We start from the raw sequence: 12,994 nt of genomic DNA, 5'->3' as shown, positions 1-12,994 counted from the left end.
CTTCATCCCAAATATAAATGAATCAGGTCATATTACATGATCATAAAACGTGGATTTTAAAGTCAGATTCAATGAGACTTGCAACTGAACCACACCATCTGATCTTAGTGCAAGCAAATTCTTGTCAATTTCCTAATCCAAAGAAACTGTTATTAAATCCCCATACTGGCTGCACCCTAGAGGCCCAATGAGCAAGCAGGTTGCTCAGTGTGGTTTTTAGCCAAATCGATCAGAAAGGTCCAAGGATTGTTCTTTGTTCTACATCGCATTACCTGTTTTCAGCCAGAGCACAGTTAGAACACAGTCAGCAGAAGTTTATAAATCTTTATTATTACTTTGTGGCATCTATTCAAAAGTGCATTTGTATGGAGCATGGGTGAAGATAGAGATAGAGACTATACTCATCCTCTTGTGCTGAAATAGTGACACCAGCCTTATTGTACATCAAGTATCATTCACGCCACACAAGTGACAGGCAATGAACATCTCCAACATCAGAGAATCTAACCATCGCCCCGTGACATTTAATGGCATTACCATCGCTGTTGAATCCCCCAAATTCAACATTCTGGAGGTTACCATTGACCAGGAACTGAACTGGACTAGCCACATAAATACTGTGGCTACAAGAGCAGGTCAGAGGCTGGGAATTCTGTGGAGAGTAACTCATCTCCCAACATACCAAAGCCTTTCCAAGATCTACAAGGTGCAAGTCAGGAGTATGATGGAATGCTCTCCACTTGCCTGGATGAGTGCAGCTCCAACAACACTCAAGAAGCTTAACACCATCCGAGATAAAGCAGCCCACTTGATTGATACTCCATCCACAAACATTCACTCTCTCCACAACTGATGCACAGTGGCAACATTGTGTGCTATCTACAAGATGCACTGCAAGAACTCACCAAGGCTCCTCAGACAGCACCTCCCAAACCCATGACCATTACCATCTAGAAGGACAAGGGCAACAGACACATGGGAACATCGCCACCTGTTAGATCCCCTCCAAACCACTCATGATCCTGACTTGGAAATATATCGCTGTTCCTTCCCTGTCACTGGGTCAAAATCCTAGAACTCCCTCCCGAACAGCTCTGTGGGTATACCTACACCACATGGTCTGCAGCGGTTCAAGAAGGCAGCTCACCACCACTCTCTCAAGAGCAATTAGGGATGGGCAATAAATTCTGGCCTAGCCAGTGATGCCCACATCGCACGAATGATTATAAAAAGTAAATAAATAAATAATAAATTTTAAGACTTTCATTGGAACTGAAAAAATGCAGGGAAATTTAATTCTAAAATGCTATTTTACATTTTCTCAATGAAATAAATCTAATATTCTAAATGATAAAAGCCACTTTGAATAATGAGGCAATTAATTTAATAAAACCTACCCTATGAAAATTGTCTTGCAGAATGTTATACTTTTAAAAGTAATATCCTTAAATATTCATGCTTATTTGTGGTATAATTGCTTAAGTTCCATAATGTTTTAGCATATGAATAAAATGTGTCCAATATTATAATGTAATTCTCCTCCAAAGGAACCACAACACCGTGTGAAATTGTATGTGTGAAACCTTTAGGAGGGTTTTCCCTTTACGGGTGGACGCGGCAGGCAGGCCCAGGAGCGGCCGTGCAAAGGTCTGCCACCCGCGATCGGGCCCCTACCGCGATTTCATGCTGGTTGGCCAAGTAACAGCTAGGCAGCGTGAAAGCCGCACTGAAACACTCAGCCCTGCCTGGGTGGGGTCGGGAGGAGGCCGAGCACAGATGTCAGCGCGCGGGTGTGCTCAGTGAAAGCTCCCCGAACATAAGAACATACGAAATAGGAGCAGCAGTAGGCCATTCAGCCCCTCAAGCCTGCCCTGCCGTTCAATAAGATCATGGCTGATCTGCCCCAGGCCTCAACTCCTCTTTTGTACCACCTCCTCATAGCCCTCAACTCCCCGATATTTCAAAAATCTATCTACTTCCTCTTCAAATGCTTTCAGTGATCTAGCCTCCACAACCCTTTGGGATAGAGAATTCCAAACATTCACTACCCTCTGAGAGAAGAAATTCCTTTGCATTTCAGCTTTAAATGAGTGCCCCCTTATTCTGTAACTATGTCCCCTAGTTCGAGATTCCCCCACTAGTGGAAACATCTTCTCAACATCTACCCTGCCAAGCCCCCTCAGAATCTTGTACATTTCAACAAGATCACCCCTCATTCTTCTAAACTGTAATGAATAAAGGCCTAACCTGTTTAGCCGTTCTTGATAAGTCAACCCCTTCATCCCAGGAATCAGCCTAGTGAGTCTCTTTTGAACTGCCTCCAATGCCAGTATATCCTTTCTTAAATATGGGGACCAAAACTGTATACAGTACTCCAGGTGTGGCCTCACCAACACCCTGTATGGTTGCAACAAGATTTCCTATTTTTAAACATAAATCCACCAGCAATACAGGCCATAATTCCATTTGCCTTCTTAATTACTTGCTGCACCTGCTAACTTTTTGTGTTTAATGCACAAGAACACCCAGGTCCCTCTGTGCTGCACTTTTTTGGAGTTTCTCTCCATTTAAATAATGGTCTGCCTTTTGATTCTTCCTACCAAAGTGCTTGACCTCATACTTTCTTATATTAAACTCCATCTGCCAAGTTTTTACCCACTCACTCAACCTATCTATATCCCCTTGCAGATTCCTTATGTCCTCATCACAATATGCCTTCTCACCTATTTTTGTAACATCAGCAAATTTGGATACATTACACACTGCCCCCTGCTGCAAGTCATTAATATAGATAGTAAATAATTGAGGCCCCAGGACTGATCCGTGTGGCACTCCACTAGTTATATCTTTACAACCTGAAAAAGATCCATTAATCCTGACTCTCTATCTTCTGTATGTTAACCAATCCTCAATCCATGCTAATACATTACCCCCAATACCGGGAGCTCTCATCTTGTGCAATAACCTCTTATGTGGCACCTTGTCAAATGCTTTCCCTTTATCAACTCTGCTTGTTATATCCTCAAAGAACTCTAGCAAATTTGTCAAACATGATTTCCCTTTCTTAAAACCATGTTGACTCTGTTTGATTGCATTAAGCTTTTCTAAATGTCTTGCTATTTCTTCCTTAATAATGGACTCTAGCATTTTTGCAACGACAGATGTTAGGCTGACTGGCCTGTAGTTTCCTGCTTTTTGTCTCCCTCCCTTCTTGAACAGGGGGTTACATTAGCAGTTTTCCAATCCGCTGGGACCCTCCCAGAATCCAGTAAGATATGGGATATTTTGACCAATGTCTCCACTATCTCTCCAGCCACTTCCTTTAAAACCCTTGGATGCAGGCCATCAGGTCCTGGCAACTTGTCTGCCTTTAGCCCTACTGGCTTGACAAATACTTTGTCCCTCATAATAGAGACTGTTACAAGGTCTTTCCTCCCATTAGCTTCTTGTTTATTTGATATCTTTGGAATGTTTATAGTGTCCTCCACAGTGAAGACCGATGCAAAAGGCACAGGGCTGCCTCAGGGAGCTGAAGATTTTTAATTTTACAAATAAAGACTTCAAAATTAAGGAAAACATGTCCCCTCACGTGACTCTGTCACATGAGCAGGGACATGTTAAAAATGAGTTGTAAAAGTTTTTATATTTTTGTAATCGCTCTTCGAAACCCTATCCTGCCCGTTGATGAGGTTTCACAAAAAATGCAAAGGCCGCTTGGCCTATTCGCCCGCCTGCCAACCGTAAGGTTGGACAGGCAGGGAAAAATTCAATTTAATTAATTTATTAATGGGCTTAACAGCCCTCATATTTGTTGGTGGGCGCACTGCTGATTCTTGCGCATGCGCGCCGACTGAAATAGCACACGAGTGCATGTTGATGATGTTGGGACTCTCACCTGATGTCATCACATGCTATTTCACGCTGGTGCATGTCAGGCGCACGCCTGCACGCCGAGGTGAAGTTAGTAAAATTAGTATCTGGTCTTCAGGCACAGGAATCTCTTCATCCCTAAAGCAAGTATTAGGCACAAGCAGACATGTTGGGTGGAATTTTACGGCCTCTTTAGAGCAGGGGCAGAGCCATAAAACGCGGCGAGCTATTCAAAAGTCCATCGACTTCGGCGGAACCATAAAATCTGCCATCATAAAATTCCTCCCATTACATGTCAGAGTGTAGATATGGTAGAGGATCCAGGGATGAAGCATAGGGTGAAGGGGAAGGGGTGAGTTAGGTGTTGGCAACATTGAGAACTGAGGGTTTCAACTGAAATGTTTTTTTTAATTTAGAGAGTAGCATTGCAGTGAATGGAATTGGGAGATTTGTCTCAATTTTACTTTAATGTGAAGGACAGCAGGTCTGAAGAGAATGGGACTGCGTGGTTGAATTGATTTATTTTCAACATTAAGGGGATTGGGGCTGAGATACAGAGGAGCAGGAGCTTGATTTCAATTTTTGTTTTACATGATAGAGACTGGCCTGGAGTCACTGGAACCACCAAGGTCTTTATTCACGTGAAGGGTAGCAGAGCTTACAGAGCAGAAATTATCTGGAAGGGGGAAAATAATGGCTCGAATTTTTCCGTCAGTGGTGAAGGGAAGGCATTTGACAAAATCTCAAAAAAAGCTGCTCACAAAGATATGGCAGGCCCCAGAGTGTCGTTTTCCTCTGTTCCAACATGACTTTGAATCTGGCGCCATCCATAGGGAATCCGTGGCATCCAGCAACAGGGAAATCATCAGGCAGGCTGATCAGCCAATCAGATTGAAGAATTCTGGTTCAGGTAGGAGAATTGCTTCCTGAACAGCCTGGGCAGAAATGGCCTCCGGCCTGCTGAGTACCCTTCTCCCCTCCTCCTCACTCTCCCAGCAATCTGATCTGCTCAGGATGAGGCCATGGAGTGATTTGAAAGAAATATTTGCATTTATATCACGCTTTTCATGACCACTGGGCATCTTAAAGTGCTTTACAGCTAATGAACTACTTTTGGAAGTGTAATCACTGTTGTAATGTCAGAAATGCGACAACTAACTTGCACTGAGCAACCTCCCACAAACAACAATGTGATAATAATCAGCTAATCTGCTTTTTATCATGTTGTTTGAGGGATAAATATTGGCCAGGACACAGAGGATAACTCCACTGCTCTTCTTCAAATTAGTGTCATAGGATCTTTTATGTCTACCTGCACGGGCAGATGTGGCCTTGATTTAATGTCTCATCTGAAAGGCAGCATCTCTGACAGTGCAGTTCTCCCTCAGTGCTGCACTGGAGTGTCAGTCTTAATTTTTGATCTCAAGCACAAGGGGGGCTTGAACCCGTAACTGGTAATTAGACTTGAGTGCCCTACCAATTGAAAAAGGCTGACACTAATTAAAGCAAGCACAATTTTAAAATGAAGGCATTACTTATCAAGGGGCTAATGTAGGTCAGCGAGCACAGGTGTGATGGATGCACGGGATTGGTGTGGGTTAGGGCACAGGTAGAAGAGTTTCGGATGACATCAAGTTTACAGAGGGTAGAGTTTGGGAGGCCAGCAGAAGTACATTGATATAGTCCAGTCTAGAGGTAACAAAGGAATGAATCAAGCATTTGAAACTTTGCCACACAAGGTCATCTCTTTTTGTTGGGATACATGAAATGTCATGTCACCTCCTGAAAAGAAAAAATAATTTATCTTTCTGAAAGTCATGTTATCTATGGTTTAGGCTTGACAATCTTCTAAGACAGTCTTTTTTTCAATATAAGTTGGCCAAAATGCTAAGATGACCATATTGGTATGAGTTTGAGTTCCTGAATAGCTGATCACACATATTAATCTATGAATTAGAAACAGAAATTGCTGGAAAAACTCAGCAGATTTGGCAGCATCTGGTTCAAGTAGGAGAATTGCTTCCTGAACAGCCTGGGCAGAAACAGAGAGGAAACAGAGTAGAGAGAGAAACAGAGTTAAAGCTTCAAGGCCAATATGACTTCTTCAGAATTATTTTATGAAAGTTGGGTAAAGTTCTGTTTGTTTGATGGAAATCTTGGGGAGACATCATGCTCAATCACCATCTGGAACAGGAAAGTTGTTTTGCCCTATTGTTTGAACCATGTTTGTTGACAGGGAGCTCCATGGGGTTAATATTGTCAAATATCTTGTTTTAGAATGGACAAGGTCATTTTTTTCTTGCCTGAAAGACACAAAAATAAAAAAGTGAAATCTTTGTTTCATGTGAACATACTATCATGGAAAGTATTAATTATTTAATATAATTTCTGAATGGTAAATACTTGAAAGAGGACAACAATATCCTTCCATGGAACATCAAATTGAAATTGTAGAATTAAATTAATCAATAAATTCACAAAAACTATCTAGTGTGCTTTACCTGCTGAGTGCCTAATATTAGCAAACAATGTTTGCAAGCAGACACAACAGCTGAGCTACAGACACAGCTTGAGCAGTGACCCATGGAATTTTCATGCGAAGTAATCACAAAGTTAATTGGACTCTAGCTTATATCTGGAAATGAATGAAATATTCTCACCTAATGTGCCATTTCATCTGTCGCTGCAGGTTGCTGTAGAAGCACTTACCTATTAAATTGTAATTACATAACTTAGTAATCGATATGTGGCTAGTGATGAAACACATGTATTTATGATAATGCACTGTCAAATTAACTACATCTAAGAATTTATTTTCACATGCAGGTCAATAATAAGATACGTTCCTGGCATTTCTTGGAGAGATATGCAGGGACATTCCTACCTAGTCTCTCGTTATATGAGCAAGGTCACAAAGATATTCATTTTATAGAAGTTTAAACAAAGGAAACAAATGAACCATAAAGTAAATCTTCTGATTGCATTTTTACATTTCTTCTTGGTGTGAATGTCTAATAAGATCAGTAATGTAGGCCTAGGCCACACAATTCGTCCTCACAGGACAATCCCCTTACCCCGGCAACCAGTTTAGTGAACCTTTGTTGCACTCCCTCTAGGGCAAGTATGTCCTTCCATAGGTAAGGAGACCAAAATTGCACCTAGTACTCCAAGTGTAGCCTCACCAATGTTCTGTATAATTGCAGTAAAATTTCTTTACTCTTTTACTCCAATTCTTTTGTAACAGAAGCTAACATACTGTTTGTATTCCTAATTGTTTGCTGTGGCTGCATGTTAACTTTCTATTCTTCATGTACAAGGACACCCAGTTCCCTCTGAATGCAAACATTTTCCAGTATTTCACCATTCAAAAATATTCTTTTTTTTTTATTTTTCCTACCAAAATTGATAACCCTACACTTCACCATGTTGTATTCCATCTAAAATGTTCTTTTCTGCTCATCCAATCTGTCTATACTCCTCTTTGTGTCCTCCTCACAGCTTTCCCACTGAACTTTGTATTGACAGCAAACGTGGATGTGTTACGCTCAGTCTCCTCATCTCAATTATTCATATTGATTGAAATTAACTGAGACCCAAGTACTGATCCTTGCAGAACCCTCCTAGCTGCAGCCTGCCAACTTGAAAATGTTCCATTTATTCCTACCATCTCTGTCAATTAACCAATCTCAACCCATGCTAATATTTTACCCTCAATTCCATGAGTCCTAATTTTGTTCAATAACCTCTTGTTGACACCTTATCGAATGATTTTTGAAAATCCAATCACACTACACCCACGTGTTCCCCCTTGTCCATCTTACTACTTACACCCTCAAAGTACTTGAATAGATTTGTCAAACATGATTTCCCTTGCATAAATCCACACTGACTGTGCTTAGTTACCTTACGATTTTCTATGTGCACTTTCATCACGTTCATAGCAATAGATTCTAACATTTGCTTACTACTGGTGTTTGTCTAACCCTAAAGAGTTTCCCTAAAAAGACTCTAAATTTTGGATTTAATTAAATCACTTTCAAAGTCAACATAAAATTCTGTCATATCATGGTCACTTTAACTCCCGATGCTGATGGTCAGATGCCAGAAACAGTTGCTTATGCACACTTGGCTCACGCTTGTCTGCTGCTGTATGCACAAGTTCTCCCACTGCTAGCAGCATTGATGTGCACTCGCCAGCCAGTGCCGTTACTGGTTTGCACTTGCGTGTGCTGACATCGCTCACTAAACCACGCTCTCCAACTCTGGGCAACAGCATGCCGGTCACTCCGCCTCCACCTCTCATTGCCTGCAGCTCAGAGAGCCACCCTGTCCACTACTGGACCGCTCCTTCTGTTGCCTGTCTCCCTCTCTTAAGCCTTCACTGGCCCCACTCCCAAACCTTCACCCACCCTCTCCTGTGCCCCTGCTGGCCCTCTCCCGAGCCCTTGCCACCTCTCTCCTGCAGAAGTACGTATATGATGCAGCATTGTTCGCAGTTTCCAGTTCAAGGTTTTTTTTCCCCCACTATGACCCAGCATTAAAATTGCAAACAGAGCATTTAATACAAAAATAACTATAATCAGTGTCTCTACTCGGGCCCAAACAGCAGATGAATATAGTCACTGCAATTCCCCAGGGATTCAGTACTTTGCTGTCTAACCCAACAGACCTGCTCCTACCCTCCTTCTAACTTTGTTAGCTCTGCACTATTCTTGATGCAGGCAGTTCCCTGGCACTGGCTTTGCCAATCACAGGCACTGCAACTACACATGTGGGAAGTGCTCCCTCTACAGTTGCAGCATCACCAAACTCAGCCAATTTGGCTTATCAAGTCTAAATTTCCTGATTTATACTCTGCTCTATGCAAGTACTCTTAGGGGGCCTATAAAAAGCTCCCACCAGTGTTTGCTGCCCCTTGCGTTTCTTAGTTCTATCCAAACTGATTCTACTTCTTCATTTTCTGAGCCAAGATCCTAATAACTTAAACTCTAATTATCAGTCTGGCCCACAATATCCAAATGCACCAAAAGGATTTAGTACAGGAACTGGATGCTCCCAGTCTCCATCTTTGTGAGGGAATTCCCTTTCAGCCTTGTAAGACAAGGAGCCTGTGGCTGTGAAAGAGGCTTGGGGACCAATACTCATTATTTCAGTTCCATCCTTTCAAACTCTCTTCAACAGTGGTTCATTTGGTGAGAATGGATGTAAATCCTGCCTATGGTGCAAAATGGACCACACCTCGAGACCCAGGTTAGGATCATGACATGTGCCCCTCTAAAAGAACCCAAAGGGAATTTTTTTTTTACAGAGAGGCCAACAATAAAAATTTCCTTAATTTTTCTTTGCTCAGGGCGGGTCACAAACTGTCCTGAGCACGACTACCATTTCCATAAGCTGCTTACATTTTAAACATTACTGAACTTTCACGAAGCTGTGACTGCCCTGTTTATTTCTGTGCAAATTACAGTCCAGATTGCTACACAGCCACACATTTGCGCCCCTTAAAGGGAACATTGCTCTCCTCCCACTGATCCCATTCTATATCTCCACCTCTCAGTGGCCCCAACACACCTCCCTCTAACAGGTCACATTATACTTCTAAACTCTCAGGTCTAACCAACCTCATGTCACCCCTCAAATGTCCCATTCTTGCTCTCCTCTGACTGGTTCCATTCTCCCTCTCCTCACACACGTTCCATTTCTGCTCTTTTCACATATCTCAAGCCAGCTCTGCTCTCACACCTTCCATTCTAACTCGCTGCTCGCTGGTTGCATTCTCTATCCTCACACATTCCATTCTACCCCTCCACATATTGATTCCAGTCTACCTGCCCTCACGCATACCACACCTGGATTTTCAGCTCCCCTTTCCTGGCACAAGAGTGTGCACTTGTATAGATGAAATGCAAAAGGAGCAGGGAGGATGCTCATAAAGAGTCTTAAAAATCTATTCACAATGCCAAACAGCAAAAAAAAACTTAGGTTTGGATTTTTGCAAAGTTGGGGAGACTCAGGGGACATTTCAAGGACCTTCCAGGGCCAAATCCACCCCCATTTCCAGTGAATTATATTTTCACCAGGGCGGGGGGTTGTGGGGAAATGGAGCCAGGGCCTAACTTCCACATGTGAGGAACCCAAACTCAGCAGGGCCATTTGAACTCAGTGCTGCGTTCGAACAGGCCTCATATTTGGTGCCACAATGGCCTTACCCCACACTGTAGGAGTTACAAACCTTTAGAGAAGATGTAAATGCTCATGAAGCGGAGTAAAGTATGTAGAACTGTGAAGCTGTGAAGTTATTTAAACTGTGTCTATGAGAGCTGGAAAAAAATATGTTCCTGAAGTCTCAATAGCTGTTTGTTGACATAATGTTAAGTGGTATCATTACACCATTAATAATGCTTGGCTGAATTCACAACCTATCGTTATCATAGTTGGGGGGGGCGCTGTAAGTTTACAGTTTGAGTGACAGCTCAAAGAGGTTACTAAAGGATTAGCTCTCTTTGATATGGAGTTATGAATATAGATGTTTGTTTTTATAATGGTCTAAGAACTTGAGGGGATTTAAATTGAATTGGCTTTCATGAGTAGGGCTGTTTTGTTATATAATGAACTCAGTAATAGATAGAACTTTACTTCATCTCAACATGGCTCCTGAGGCCTGTCCATGGTGGATACTGGGTGAGTTGGTATGGTGGGTGGGGGGATGGTTGGAGGGTGAGGGGGTGTGATGTATGAAGTCTAGAGGGCTTAGTATTTCACAAAACAACTGGGACAAAGTCCCAGAGAACTGAGGAGGGCTTTTTAAACAGACCGCCTCGGCACTTGGCAGGCCCTGTGGCTGCCTCCAATCTTCGTCCAATTCCATCCCGCAGTGGTCCCCTGGAAGGAAGATCCCACAATTTGGGACACTTTTTTCTGAGGCAGGTGCTGAAAACCAGGAAATTTTCCAACTCCTGCTACCTGACTCAGGAGCAAAAATCCAGCCCAAACAATCTGGTTTCTGATCAATTATCCATGAACCTAGACTGCTTCATTTAACTTGTGGTTTCCAGGCTGGTAGATGTGACTTATTCAATACCAAATGTAGGTGTTCATTGGCCATGATACCTATATATGATCAATAGCCAAAACTGTGTCATAGAGCTACCCATCAAAAAGCATTAGCTTCCCATTGAGAATAAATTAATTGATCAATTTCATCCCAGACTGTGGTGATCTGGTTGCATAATAGGTTATGCCCACTGCATGTGTGACCTTCAGCTGCTGTGGGTCTTTCTAGGCCATTCAGCTCCAGATTAAGGCCTGGGGCATTGAGAGCTGCTGAATGGGGTCACATCATGTTAATTGTATATTAATTGTGTTTACATAGGAACATAGAGTAACATTAGGACCAGGCGTAAGTCATTCAGTCCTTCAAACATGCTCTACCATTCAGTAAGATGGTGGCCGATCTGTTAGTGGTATCAACTCCACTTTCCTGCCTGCCCCGCATAACCTTTGACTCCCTTGTCTGTCAAAAAATTGTCTGTAAGTAAATCTGATTAATTGTAGGCAGGTTGTATGGCATTAACCGGGCATTCATTTGAGCCTCTATAAATAGGCACAGGCTAAAACTGCAGCTGTTGTGTTAGGAGGTCTATGCTTATAATGTCTAACTCTGTAAATAAATATAAATGTGTGTAAAGATTGGTTCCAGTTCTATCCTTCATCAACTGGCTTTTGGGAATAGAACACATAGTGTCTGGCTCTAATCCAGGGCTGGTAGCCAGACATTCCGCAGGCCTCCTCACTTCTATCCAAGATCAACCACTCACCTTCCCAGCCATAAACAAAAACAGAAAATGCTGGAAAAACTCAACAAGTCTGGCAGCATCTGTGGAGAAAGAAACAAATTTAATATTTCAAAACCGTATGACTCTTCTTCAAAGCAAAAGAGAGGTAGAAATGTGATGGATTTTATACTGTTAAGAAGAAGTGGAGCGGGCGGAGCAAAATAGAAGGTCAGGGACAGGTGAGAGCTCAGGAGAGATTTGAAAAAGATGTCAAGGACAGTAGACAAAGGGGGCGGTTAATGGTAGTGTTAAAGACTAAAGAAGGTGCTATTAGTGGAATAAAGGTAAGATGGCAGGATATGTTAATAGCAGAACAAGGGTCCGTGCTCTGTGAAAGCAAAACGTAAGCAAAAGCGACAGTTGGCCCTGTGGGGAGCAGGGGCGGGTGAGCTGGAGAAACAAATTGGATTAAAAAAGGGGGTCAAGATGGAAGAGAGAGTTCATGGTCTGAAGTTGTTGAACTCAATGTTATGTCCAGAAGGCTGTAAAGTGCCTAATCGGAGGATGAAGTGCTGTTCCTCCGGTTTACGTTGAGCTTCACTGGAACATTGCGGTATGCCAAGGATGGACATGTGGGCATGAGAGCAAGATGGTGTTGAAATAGCAAGCGATAGGAAGGTCTGGGTCATGCTTGCGGACTGAGCAAAGCAGTCACCCAGTCTGCGTTTAGTCTCCCCAATGTAGAGGAGACCGCATTGGGAGCAGCAAATGCTGTAGACCAAATTGAAGGAGGTGTAAGTGAAGCACTTCTTCACCCTAAAGGAATGTTTGGGGCCTTGGACAGTGATGAGGGAGGCAGTAAAGGGGCAGTTGTTGCACCTTCTGTGATTGCATGGGAAGGGGATGAGTTGAAGGTTTGGAGGAGTGGACTAGGGATTCACAGAGGGATCGTTCCCTGTGGGTTGCTAACGGGGTGGGGGGTGTGGAAGTTGTCTTTGGTGGTGGTATCATGCTGGAGTTGGCGGAAATGGCAGAGGATGGTCCTTTGAATACAGAGGCTGGTGAGGTGAAATGTGAGGACAAGGGGGACACTATCATGGTTCTGGGAGGAAGGAGAAGGGGTGAGGGTAGAGATTTGGGAGATGGTTGAGGGCCTTATCAGCCACTGTGGGGGGGAACCCTCAGTTCAGGTAAAAGGAAGGCATGCCAGAGGTGCCATTTTGGAAGGTAGCTTCATCAAAATAGATGCAACGAAGGCAAAGGAACTGGGAGAAAAGGATAGAGTCCTTACAGGAAGCAGGGTGTGAGGAGCTGTAGTCAAGGTAACTGTGGGAGTCATGGGCTTGTAA

The sequence above is a fragment of the Cetorhinus maximus genome, chromosome 5 (genome assembly GCF_964194155.1).
Source record: "Cetorhinus maximus chromosome 5, sCetMax3.hap1.1, whole genome shotgun sequence".
In the NCBI taxonomy this organism is placed as follows: domain Eukaryota; kingdom Metazoa; phylum Chordata; class Chondrichthyes; order Lamniformes; family Cetorhinidae; genus Cetorhinus; species Cetorhinus maximus.
This window is presented reverse-complemented; position numbering follows the sequence as displayed.